At 33.4% G+C, this 12,518-nt stretch overlaps 1 long non-coding RNA gene across 1 annotated transcript; it reads left to right on the forward strand.

Annotated features, from left to right (window-relative positions):
- Positions 1-254: 254 nt before the first annotated feature.
- LOC119632197 lies at positions 255-2,179 on the forward strand. Its single transcript, XR_005246753.1, has 3 exons — positions 255-1,856; positions 1,914-2,016; positions 2,078-2,179. It is a non-coding gene; the product is annotated as an uncharacterized LOC119632197 (long non-coding RNA).
- Positions 2,180-12,518: the final 10,339 nt, after the last annotated feature.

Genomic DNA, 12,518 nt, shown 5'->3' on the forward strand with positions numbered 1-12,518 from the left:
GCACGCGTACCGTTTAATCAATTTTAAGCAACAACTATTTCAATTTAAACGTTTAATAGGCAAACATCAAGTATTTAAGTGAAGCATATATGAAGCGAAAAAATAATAGGTGTGCCAATAAATTCACTGTATTGAAATTGTGTGCTTTATAAAGCATATCGAACGCACTGGCACCATTCGCTATTTAGAGTGTACCGAGTTTAGATATTAGTTCTTTTGCACGATTTAAGATTGAGATATTTACAAGCTGTCATTCAGTGTGTGTGTGTGTGTGTGTGTTAGGGTGTAACGACGTGGGTGTCAATAAACAACATTTAATACGCTGTTTACTACTGTTAAGTTGCCTTGAGGTGAAAATGCAATAAGTTGCAAAGCAGTTAGAAAGTAGTTTGTAAGAGTTTCTGCAAAAAAAATTTCAATGTAGTAGACAAGCGCTCATCGTTCTAGGGACCGGCGAAAAGTGTTGCATGAGCAAATCCAAGTTTTAATAGAATAGAAAATCCAGCTTACATTCAAAAAAACCACAAGTTAGTGATAGTGAGGAAATCTGGTAAATAAAACGATCAAAGTGAAATTGTTTGTCGATTTATTTTCCAGGATGCACCACCTTCTGGTTATCACTTGTTCAGCAATTAGCAAAAGCTGAAAATGGGCGAAAATGGTTTGATCGCTACTTTGCACCGAAGGTACGAAATTTTTATCGCAGCTGTTATAGTGAAAATTCAGAATCACTTTTTAAATTAATTCTTTGACCGCAGCTAGAGTGAGCGCCCAGTCGGTAAAGGCATAACACTTATCCATTGGTGACTGCCGTCAATTTCTTCCTATTTCTTTCTATTTCTTCTCGCCTTTCTGACAGGCACCGTGTTGCACGAAGAGAAAGCATTCCCTTAATGATTGCTCGTATTAAAAATATATATATATATATATATATATATCGATCTAAGCTTGTCTGTCTGTCTGTTCACCTTGGTTTCTTGTATTCAACTCAGATGCCTCAAATTTTGAGATGTTTAGTATCTTGACATGTTTTGGTTCAAAGACGAACGTTATTGAAAGTGATTCGGATCGGCCCACTTCTTTGACCACACCCTACATAATTCCTTAATTTTAAATGTTGCTAAATGAATATCTGTATTAAGCGCACTGGTGTAGGGTATGGATAATGGCGCGTCCTATTCCACTATAATTTTTTTTTAGTTTTATGTGTTTGTGGTAATGCCTTTGCCATCTATAAAAAGTTTCATGTCAATATAATTCTCAATAGCAACATAGAAAGCTGAGCTTCTCGATTTTCGCTGTCTCTGATTTCGTCGAACAAAAGATTTGCATTAAATTTTCTATATAGAATGAATATTTCATAAAAACGTTACAGACGGGTTGCGGGACTGAGGCTAGGTCGCAAAAAAATGATTACAACTGTTATCGAAATTTCAAAGAAATCTGATCTTAGGGCGAACAGCACCTTGGACAACCAATAACAGCTACAGATGATAATCACATCAAGACAACCAAAGATTTGATTTTAGGATATCGTCGACCGATACTTAGGGATATTTTGAAGGGGCGAGAATTTCACGCGAATCAATTCAAACGACCTTAGAAGACTATTTGAGCCTCAAACTGGTCAAATTTAGATTGATTTCAAAAAGATCTACTGATCGTTCAGGCATCAGCGTCACCACTTGATTTAGCACTCGGCGACTTCTGTCTGTTGAAGAAATTTAAAAGACCGCATCGGGGTTAGACCGTAGACAGTTTCGACTTGATTGCGAAAATAAAAGCGAGATAGAAGGTCGTCTCGTAAAAGGATTTCTCCGACTGTTTTCAGAATTGGCATAAGTGCGCTGCATCAGGTGAGTAGTGCTTAAAAGGCTACGAAGTTGTTTTATATTGTAGGCATACGTTTATAGATATCAATGAATCGTTCCCGCCTCCATACTCTATGTGAATGAAAAGAAAACAAATTCGTGGACACATCCTCCTGTCATTCTGAAATATCGTGTTTCGCGAAAGGTGCGTTTAAAGTCTTAAGTACTCGCAATATAATTATGTTTTTATTTTCATTTTTGAATAGTTAAGCGATTGTTCAATGATTAAAAACATATTGAATTTTTGAAGAACGTAAGCGTCAGCTTTCTATATCAATTTTTGTAAGTTTGAAGGACTCTCCCGGACAACGGGATCGCAAACGGGCCAAAAGGGACTGCTAAGACGACTTAAATTTTGAGGAACATTGGGCCACAGCTAATGTGCAATCAAATCAAGCAAAATGCAACCATCGTGTATTTTATAAATAAAAAATATATAAAATTTTTATTAATATATCATTTTTGTTTTGATTTCTTTTTTGTTGTTGTTCTTGTTGTTGCTTTTTTTTTCTTTTTTTTTTTTTTTTTTGACACATAAAACTAGTTTCAGCGACATTTATATTTGATTTCATCATATATGCAAACAAACAAGCAAACAATAGACATAAACTTAAAAGCTACATAAATATCAATGTATAAGAAAATCTAACACAAATCTAAACACTTTATCTACGGTACTATTAGTTAATGATTTGATTGTGAGAGATGCTGGCACATTATCAATATTTTCCGTGTCGTAATTTATCAAATACCATTCAGCCAAAAAATATAATACTAAAGTGGTGATGGCAAATTTTAAATAAATTTTCAAAATGTCAAAGATAATCCCAAACAATATTTTCATATATATTAACATGATGATCGATATGATGTTCCTTAAAATTCTTAGCTCGATAATGATTTACTTTTGCAGATAGCATTCCTGGATAGGCATCAAACAATTCCTTACTTAATGACTTTTTAACTTGACGAACTGCAGCGTATATCTGGAAAAGAAAGAAAAACAAATTTTTTATTCTTTTATTTATTCTTTAAATATAATGCATTATAATACATAAAAAGATTGATTCATTTGTTAATCAATACAATCCGTTATATAAATAGGAATTTATTTGACTTGAGTAGGGGTTGAGGTTGTAGCAATACTTGGCTGACATATCGATCAATAATTTCCGAGACAACCGTAGGGTAATTGAATAGAAATTGACATTATGTCAATACTTGATTGACACATCGATCAATAATTTTCGAGATAACCGTAGAATAACTGAGTAGAGCTTGAGGTCACAACAATACTTGATTAACACATCGATCAATAATTCCCGAGATAATTGTAGAGTAGCTGATAGTAGAGATTGACATTATGTCAATACTTGATTGACATCATCGATCAATAATTTTCGAGATAACCTGTAGAATAATTGAATAGAGCTTGAAGTCATAACAATACTTGATTAACATATCGAGCATTAATCACGGTGTCCGCTATATTCATTTTAAAGTGAACTCATTTTCAGGCAGATAATATATCCTCATTTGAGGAGTTAGCAAAATAGTTTTAAACGTTCCGTTTTATTCGCCTTACGATAAGTAAGCATAAAGCCTAAAAAAAACTGAAAAAAAAAAATGTAATTACTCGTAATTTTTTGTGGGCATGGTCGATTGGTTCCATTTTTTGATCTAAAGAATAGTTATAGTAAATGTAGAAAAGCTTTCCCTTCTAACTTTAATAACATCTTAGTAACGAGGAAAAATTCGAAAATTTTTGTTAAAAGAAACTGAGTTGTGTTTAGTTTACGTTCCACTGCGGGGTTCTGCTTTGACTAATTCGGCCTATTTTCAACACCAAGCTGCGTGCAGAAATTTGCAAGGTTTCTACCACATCTGAAGCCGATAGCTTCATTTTTGCGAGCAGGAGAGTGCCAACAACAAGCATCACATAGATAGACAGACGGACAGACATAAATAAATCAACTCAGAATTTCACACTGATCAAGAATATATATACTTTATAGGGTTTATAAAGTTTCCTTTTGGGTGTTACACACATTATGGGGAAAAGCAAAACGAGTATACGCCCATCTTACAGCGTTGGGTATAAAAATAATGGAGTTCTTTTTGCCCACCTCCGGGAATTATTGCGGTATGTATTATTATTTTTTTGTTATTGTTATAGATACTAATTACCATTACATAATTATTTTGAATGTTACGTGTCGTACAATTGTTAAAATAACCCTGGAATATATTGAAGGTGCAATGAGCCTCTTAGGCCTTGGTTAACATTATCTATACCTAGCAAAATTATTTGCGATAGAAAGAGTTAACGCATTGCAAGTGATGAGTACAGCGATTACTTCCATTTATTTGCCAATTAGTCTTTATAGTCCGGTAGGCAAATTTTTTTACAAAAAAAAAAAAAAAAAAAAAAATTGTTAATAATGAGGACTTAATTCACATATCTCAATACGGTTTTAGATCATAGTTGTCAGTATGTCCGTGTGTCCGTCACTCAGCAATCAATATAATGAAGTCCAATATAATATATGAAAACACATTCCACTGGGAGTCTACTTATTGTTGGCGAGAAAGCCTGTGATTCTGTCTGGCGCATAATCGTTTCTTATGCAAACCCATCATGATTCTAACACTGAATACAACGAACCGGAATCACAAACATAAGGCCGTCAAAAATTTGGAAACATTAACCCGTTCGTTGCGTGTTATCCCGTTTTTAGTGATTACGTTAATACGTTAAACTAAAATACTTGCGGAAAAGGGTATATGTGTGCATGTATGCAACACCCAGAAGAATCCATCTGCTGCTATTCCGATCTAAGCTTGTCTCTCCATCTGTCCGTTTGCTTTTCATGTCTATAACGTACAAGCCGCAATTTTTGAGATTTGAGTGTCATGGCTCAAGGGCAAACTCTATTGAACGCAGTTCGGATCGGACCAGTATTTTGATCACCTTATTGTGAAAAGTCTTTATACCATACCGTTGCGAACATATTTAATGGTGGACCGTGGCCCACTATGGGTGGTTTTACTTGTTTCAATTAAGATATTAAAATTAATTGATGTAATGATGTTACTTCAGACATGGAAAAATAACGGTACACGTGGGGACGAAAAACATGCTTTTCTTGCAATGGTTCAAATTTATGAAATATATTAGCATATATTGAAAACCGGTACACATTCTTAGGCTTATTCATAAGCAAATTGGAAAGGGGGATTGTATTAATTTAAATCCACATGAATAGCGATGAAGCAATTACTGGCGGACAGCACCCACAATAACTGATGCAATTGAATTGAAATTGCGAGGTGAAAAGGTATAATCACATAATTACGAGCTTCGCATTCGGTTCCGTCCGCTATATTCCACTGATATATGACAGGCAAGTATGCCTTCTGATTATCATTTATGTGTGTTTTTTTTTTTTTATTCTTGATTTGTCATAACTGTTGTGACCTGTCTGTCGTAACATAAAATTTCAATAAAAATTCGTAAAAACTTCGTTATAGCTTTACGTATGTGTGAGATTGTAATGCAATACGGACATTATAATATTTATATTTATATATATATATATACGGGCATCTACAGGTAAGGTGCTTAAAAAAAGTCAAATAATTTCTTATCTTTAAAAAAATGAAGTCTCTAAAAGACAAAGTTATTTTCCTTGTTATTAGTAAGTAGGCTTCATTAGGCCTAAAAAGTTATTTTCCTTTTAGCTTTTTTTTTAAATTTAATTAAATTATTATCCACATTCAGGTTTAGAGACCCGTATTGCACATAGACAAGTAATTAAAAGTTTAGCAAATGGAACAATTACGCTATGATATTATATATGCAATGAATACTCGTATATGCTTACTTATATATGTAATTCATATACGAAAGGCATATATATATATATATATATATATATATATAGGTATATAATCCAGTATTTAAGAGAAAAAACTAAACGAATAAAGAAAAACCTGTCTGTACTCAGGCAAGTAGATTGTTTTTCGGCTTAACTGGATTGCCTTCGATTTAACGCTGGTTGGCGAAGTGTGTGTATAGTATGTGCGAGAATGCGTCTACGTTTGAATTATTTTTTGTTTGTTTGTTTTTTTTTTTTTTTTTTTTTTTTTTTTTTTTTGTAAAAAACTATAAACCGCGTTTCACATTTTATTTTTCGAGATATACTTTTTACTTCAAAGTTTTTAGTGATGAATAAACCAAAAAATAAAAATAAAAAAAATAAATAAAAGTAAAAAACTCCCCCTCCTGCAAAACTATAAACAAAAAATTTATAAATAATTTCAAAAAATTATAACCTATTTCTCATGTTTCTCTGATGGATGCGTTCATGCATCCATCTATTCATCGATTCAGTTGATTCATGAAATAAATAGAAAAAAGTAAAAGTAAAAAATCGTCAGTCACTTTACAGTTACTTTTGGTCAAAGGACAATTTTCGAAAATATTGCATCATAATCGACCTGTCATTGGTCGATGTGGATATGTGGCATGATCGATTGCCATCGTTACAAGATAGATGGTTAGAAACACTTTACAACTAGAGAGGATTTCATTAAGTGCAATTGTTTCGCGCGGTTGTGTTGCCCAGACCAGACCGCTTATTGACAATAATCCAGTGGGCTCAGAATTCTGCCAAGTCATTATAAATTCTCGTCTCGTAATTGCTAACTTCGGATAAGCAGTAGCGGTCCAACATTCGTCGTAACATTCTTTTGTCTGCACTTGCAGCCACGTTTATTATGCCCTCCGGATGGGTTTTTTCGCCAAGTACTCAATCGCTTCGCTTCGCGGGTAGTGTTTACCGAGTTTCGGTTTTAGTCGTAAATTTCAGTAAATTTACGTTGCATTCACTAAGTGCCTAACAAAATTTCCGTGTTTCATATATGTGTGGTACTAATGGCACGTGTTGTGGACATACGTTACATGTCCGCAGTTGCATTCTTTTAGTTTTTTTCAAATAATTTTGAGAATCTGTTAACGATAATCAGTAATGTAAGACGCAACGCAAAGAGAATTTTTCCTCATAATGACGAGGTTAAGTTTTTTGCGAAAAAAAAAAAATACATGCAATACGAGACAATCGATCCCGTATTTACGACGTAAAGCGGAGACTATTTAACAAAAGGCGAATAGGCGAAATTATTTGTTGTTTTTCTCTTAAAATTTTCAAAAAAAATCCGGAAAATTTATCGCAGCTACAATATTCTATTCATTCGTTGGACGTTTGTACCGCATTAAACTGGAAACATCATCAAATATTTGGAACGACTCGATTGTTTCTCATAAGAACTTTGATCATTCGCATGTCAGGTGTTATTTACCCCATTCAGTACTCAATAACTTTTTTTTTCTTCATATGGCCAACGACTCACGAGACGTCTCCTGTGTGTGTAATACGATGACAGTCGGAAATAATTTGGGAATGAGAAGGGAAAAAAGGTATCGACAGGTGGTGGTCAATGTCCGCATAGTGTGCAATTTTTCATCTGCTTTGAAAAACGAAAGTGTTCTCAGTTTACGTGGTGCTGTGGGCGTGTCCTTTGACCGATATAGGCTATTTGCAATACCAACTTGCGTGCAAGAATTTCCAATGTTGCTTTTTGCCGCCAGGAGAATGTTTATAATGAAGAGACGGACATTGTTAAACCGATTTAGAATTTGCTGCCGATCAAGAATCTGGGCGTTGCAAACGTTTTGACAAAATGAATATAGCCCCCATCCTTCGGTGATGGGTATAAAAATTTTTTGAAAACTTATTACTGATAATTAGTTAAGAGACAAATTACGAGAAGAAGGTAAGGTAGGCAATACGTGGACCGCCCTTAAGCAGTTGTACTTTTAATCGCGTCATAGCAAGAATTGCAGGCTAGAATGAGCGCTAAATTCGGTGACACTCGGAGCTCATAATCCAAATATTCTAATTAATTTACTACTAATAACCAGATCATAACTATTCAGTATAGGATTTGGTTTCTAGCAAATTTTAGCTATGAGCCGTAAGAGAAAGATGAAAAAACGTTCTGATGCCATTTGATTGCAAAAAAAAATTCTTTTCAAAAGGACGGGTTCAAGGGAGGGAATCACTATAAAAGTCGAACAGGCGAAGTACATGAAGCGAAAGGTAACGGAATAATAATATTCGCAGAGTTTAGTAAGCGTACATTTAAATATTAAAACAAAAAGGGATTAGTTTTGAAAAATGTTAGAAATTTTTGCCAGGCAGTCTTATGATAGCGAGACGAGCTACAAAAATTTACAGAAACTTATTAGGAGATTTTTACAAATATTGGCTTTTCCACCAGAGAATTATCTTATAGAAAATCTCGTTCATACATTATAGGAGAAAGTAGTCAAATTCCTTGGACCAAAAAATCCATCAAAATATTTCAATAATTGCGGTCTCTAAAGCAAGCACAAGAAAACAAAACGGACTGACAGACGGACAAACAAACTTGAAAAAATAGGAAAAGGATCGTGAATCGATTGGGTATATTTCGAGCCGGTTCTGGTTATTGCATATACTCTTATACCACAAGTGGTGTACGGTATGGAAAACTTTCCTGAAAGCTGACATAAAAAGAATGAAAATTATTGGATTTACGATGCGCGTCGTTTTGAGAACAGACTTTACGACTTCGTGCACTGTTGCGCATATTTTGAGACCTTTTAAAATGTTGGCACGCCCACAATCGTCTTTTGAAATCATTCTTAACTATTTAAGAGAACGTTTATAATAAACGATAAAAATGAATTAATTTTTTGAAAATTTTCTAGTTCTTAAATTTGCTCGAATCTGCGAACTGCGTGACATGATTGAAAGTATTTTTGCAATATGAGAAATCATATATTATAATGTTATATTTTCAATATTAAATTTGTTAGTACAGCAGATCTGCTCATCCAAGTAAACTTTGCAAAGTCTAGCGTCTATGCAACTTAACCTAATTTAATCCATTTTCTGGTTTTTTTCATAAAGCATAATCAAAGGAGTACCGATAGCAGACAAGCGGGCAGGTTGATGGATACTTTTTAGAGACTCTCTCGATGAGGGAAACTCTGGCATATATGGTAATAAAATATTCTGACGGATACGGGAATGGGGGGGGGGGCTAATTGACTCTTTTTAGATTTATTTATACATATCAAATAACTCGGCCATCGCATATGAAAACTAAACATTATGTCGAATGACTTTTTTTTGTGTGTGTGTGTGTGTGTGTGTTTTTTTTTTTCTTCACTATTACCGCAAATTCTCATGCTCCATTGCTAGCATAATTTATTTCTTGTAAGTTATGATGATTTTCACTTGACGTCAGCAGTGTATGTTATTTATTATGCTTTTTTTTTTTTCTATTTAATTTTTTTTATCAGATTGTTTTTTCACAAACACTTTGCATGTGATTAACATATTTGTATAATGTTAGTTTAGCTTTTCATAAAATAATTAATTATATATGAATTTGCTTTTTGTTTTTCTAAAAAATTATTTATTAACTTTTGTTGTCATTCACTTTTACTTAAAATTTTTTTTTTATTGCATGTTTGGCGTTTTTTTCTTTTTTCTTTGTTTCTCATTTTTTTTTTTTTTTTCTTCTTTTTTTGACGTTTGTTTCGTTGTTTTCTTTTCGATTTTTTTTTTTTTGACAGAAAACAGCTGAAGTTTCTCAAGCTAAGATTATAAATTGTTTATATAAATGTTGGCTGAATTGCGTAAGGTTCACATAAGCTGAGCTTTAATACTTAAAATTAGAAGCCTTAAAATATGCTGCAATTTATTCACTAATTAAAACCATTAAAACATATAAATGTGAGGCGAAAGTTGAAAGCCATCGATAGATGTTGTTTGCGAAAAATAAAAGAACACGATCACAAAATTCACAAAATCTGTATATATATAGAACTGTTTAAGGACTTAGAGCACGGATATAAAAGACCCAAGCCGTAAAGAAAATGTGAAAATAATTCATGTGGAGATAGATTTTTTTAAAAACCCTATACACTTGAGAATATTTTAAAATTTTTTGCAAAATCTAAATGACTCGTGTAAATAAATATTAATCCATGTTGCTTTTAATTTATATTCGCAAATATTCATTTTTCCTTTTTCTTGAAAACGTGAAGTTTTTTTTGAAAATTATGCGCTCTATAGAATGGATAAGACTCAATTTCGTTTGATTAATTGTCGTGACAGTAATTAACAAAGTGCTTCACAATGTGATGGGGTGGTGGGGTAGTTGGGTGGTGAGGCGTTTATTACAGCTACTTTTTAAGGTGAATGGTACTTGTTTATTTATTTATTACATTTTTTTATATTATAGGTTTATTATTGTGAATCTTTATCCCATTGAAATATATGCGAAATGCCTTTAATTCTTCTTTCGTTTAAAACTCATCGTTCATTGAAGAACGAACGTTTACTAATTTTGTAATACATCAGAGATGCTACTCAGCGTGCGTTGTTTTTGGTTAGTTGCTTACCGTTTCGTGTTATCAAAAAAAAAAAAAAAAAATAAAATAATAATAAAACGACTTAGCACATTATAGTTAGACATGACCGACTTTTAGATACTCTATACCATTTTGTCTAGTACACTTTTCATGGAAGCCCGCATATTGGACGATAATCAAAACATCACATGGAGTAATTCAATTTAGTAAACTGAAATTTATTTTCAAAAATTTCATTATTTTTCAGTTTTCGTTCTAAAAAAATAGATAAATTAGACCTTCTCTTATACGACTAACTCTTCTACTAAATAGCTACTGCGAACAAATTTTCACCATAAAATATTACAAATTCAACCTTTTGCTGAAGAGCTTATTATTCATGAAAAATAGGTCTAATTAGCATTTAGATCAATGCTTAACACAATTGAAAATCATATTGATACTTATTAATGACCAAAAGAATCTACCAGCGGAAGCTTCATTTCGAATCAATAAGCACATATAAAGCCTTACAGAATGCAACATTGTCCGGCAAATGACAATTTAAATAATAATTGACAGATATCGGGGTAGAGATCCACGTAATGGTGACTTTTTTTATTTATACCGGTTTACAATCATAGCATTATGCGGCTTTGACCAAATCTTTTACTGTTACATTAATTTTGTTAAACGTTTATTAATTAACGTTTCGTTAAGCGACTTGCTCAGATGTTGAACATTACACATATCGTTACACATGATCAGAATCATGATAGGTATGTCTTTGGTAGGATACAATTGCTACTATTCAGCAGAAATCGTTGCTCTATAACGACAAGGTACTCCTCACTAATGCCTGAGTGCCAGTTGCTCGACTGCAAAACTCATCTCGCGAACTCCATCTCCATTGTGTCATGTTTTGGGAGAGCGATTGTGTGCCGCACTTTTCTTAATGACTTCTTTTGTTGTTGTTTTGTTTATTTAAGTTATTTATTATACTTTACACCACTTGTGGCGCAAGGCCAAGTACCAAGTGTGTACGGATATATGCAATACCCAGAAGAACTTGAGATAGATCCATCTTTTGTTTAGCTTAAAGGCAGGCATTTCTGAGATATTTTGATAAAATCTGATATATTGAGTGGTTTTGGCCCAAGGAGGAACGCTAGTGAAAATGGGTCGAATAGCATCATCTTTTTGGTACCACTTCTCTTGAAACGATTCATTTTAAAAATTCTATGACTCAGTGTAGTGTTTATATTTACTTTGATATATATATATATATATATATATATATACACTTTTTTTCTCTCATCTAAATTAATAGAAGGCAATCACAAATCCTTTGCAAAATCAGTCTTGAGCTGATGCGATGCTATGTGTTTGAAAAAGATAAGATTTGCTTTCGTTTCATGTTTAGTGTTATCTAGCAACCGCATAAAATGTTAATGCTTTTGCTTAGCGTATAATGGCCTATCGGTTTGCTCTATTTCTCGCCTGCAGGGTAGAACTTCAGAGATTGCATTGTTTAGTGCGGCTACATGAGAATGGTCCGTCAACTAAGATGCCTACAATCAACGAAATATGTTACTTTGCGGATTCTATATTCAGTGTATGTCTGTTTGCTTCTAATACCTAGGAATCAGAAATTGAGAGAGATTTATATTTATGTTCGCAATACGTCATAAAACTTTCTTTTAGCTGAAGGTGATGGCTAGCTTGGCTTTTTCATTGCATAGTAATAGGGGTAGAGCTTCTTAAACCTTATTTGTGCAATTGTTTTCATGACAAGTCATCCGAGAATATGCTCCAAAGGCTCAGGAAGGAAGGAAGGGAAATGACTTGGACGCAACGTTGCTTATAATTTATACAATTTCATCTTTGCGAACGATCTGTATATATATACGTAAATGTCATATAGTTTCACACCCATTCACATTGTCAAATTGTTTGCAACAGCCACGAGGAAGCTCCAGATACCCCCCACAGAATGTAAATGTTTTTGCTCAGTATTAAGTACTGAATCGATTTAAGCATGTCCGTCTGTCCGTCTTTTTAATGTCTGTTGTAGACATTCTGTTGGCCGCAAAGATGAAGCTGCCGACTTTAAATTTGGGGGAAGGATTTGAAGTTCTTATACGAAGGTTAATGTTAAGAATGGACTAAACTGATTGAAG

The sequence above is a fragment of the Glossina fuscipes genome, unplaced genomic scaffold (genome assembly GCF_014805625.2).
Source record: "Glossina fuscipes isolate IAEA_lab_2018 unplaced genomic scaffold, Yale_Gfus_2 1, whole genome shotgun sequence".
NCBI classification, from domain to species: Eukaryota; Metazoa; Arthropoda; class Insecta; order Diptera; family Glossinidae; genus Glossina; species Glossina fuscipes.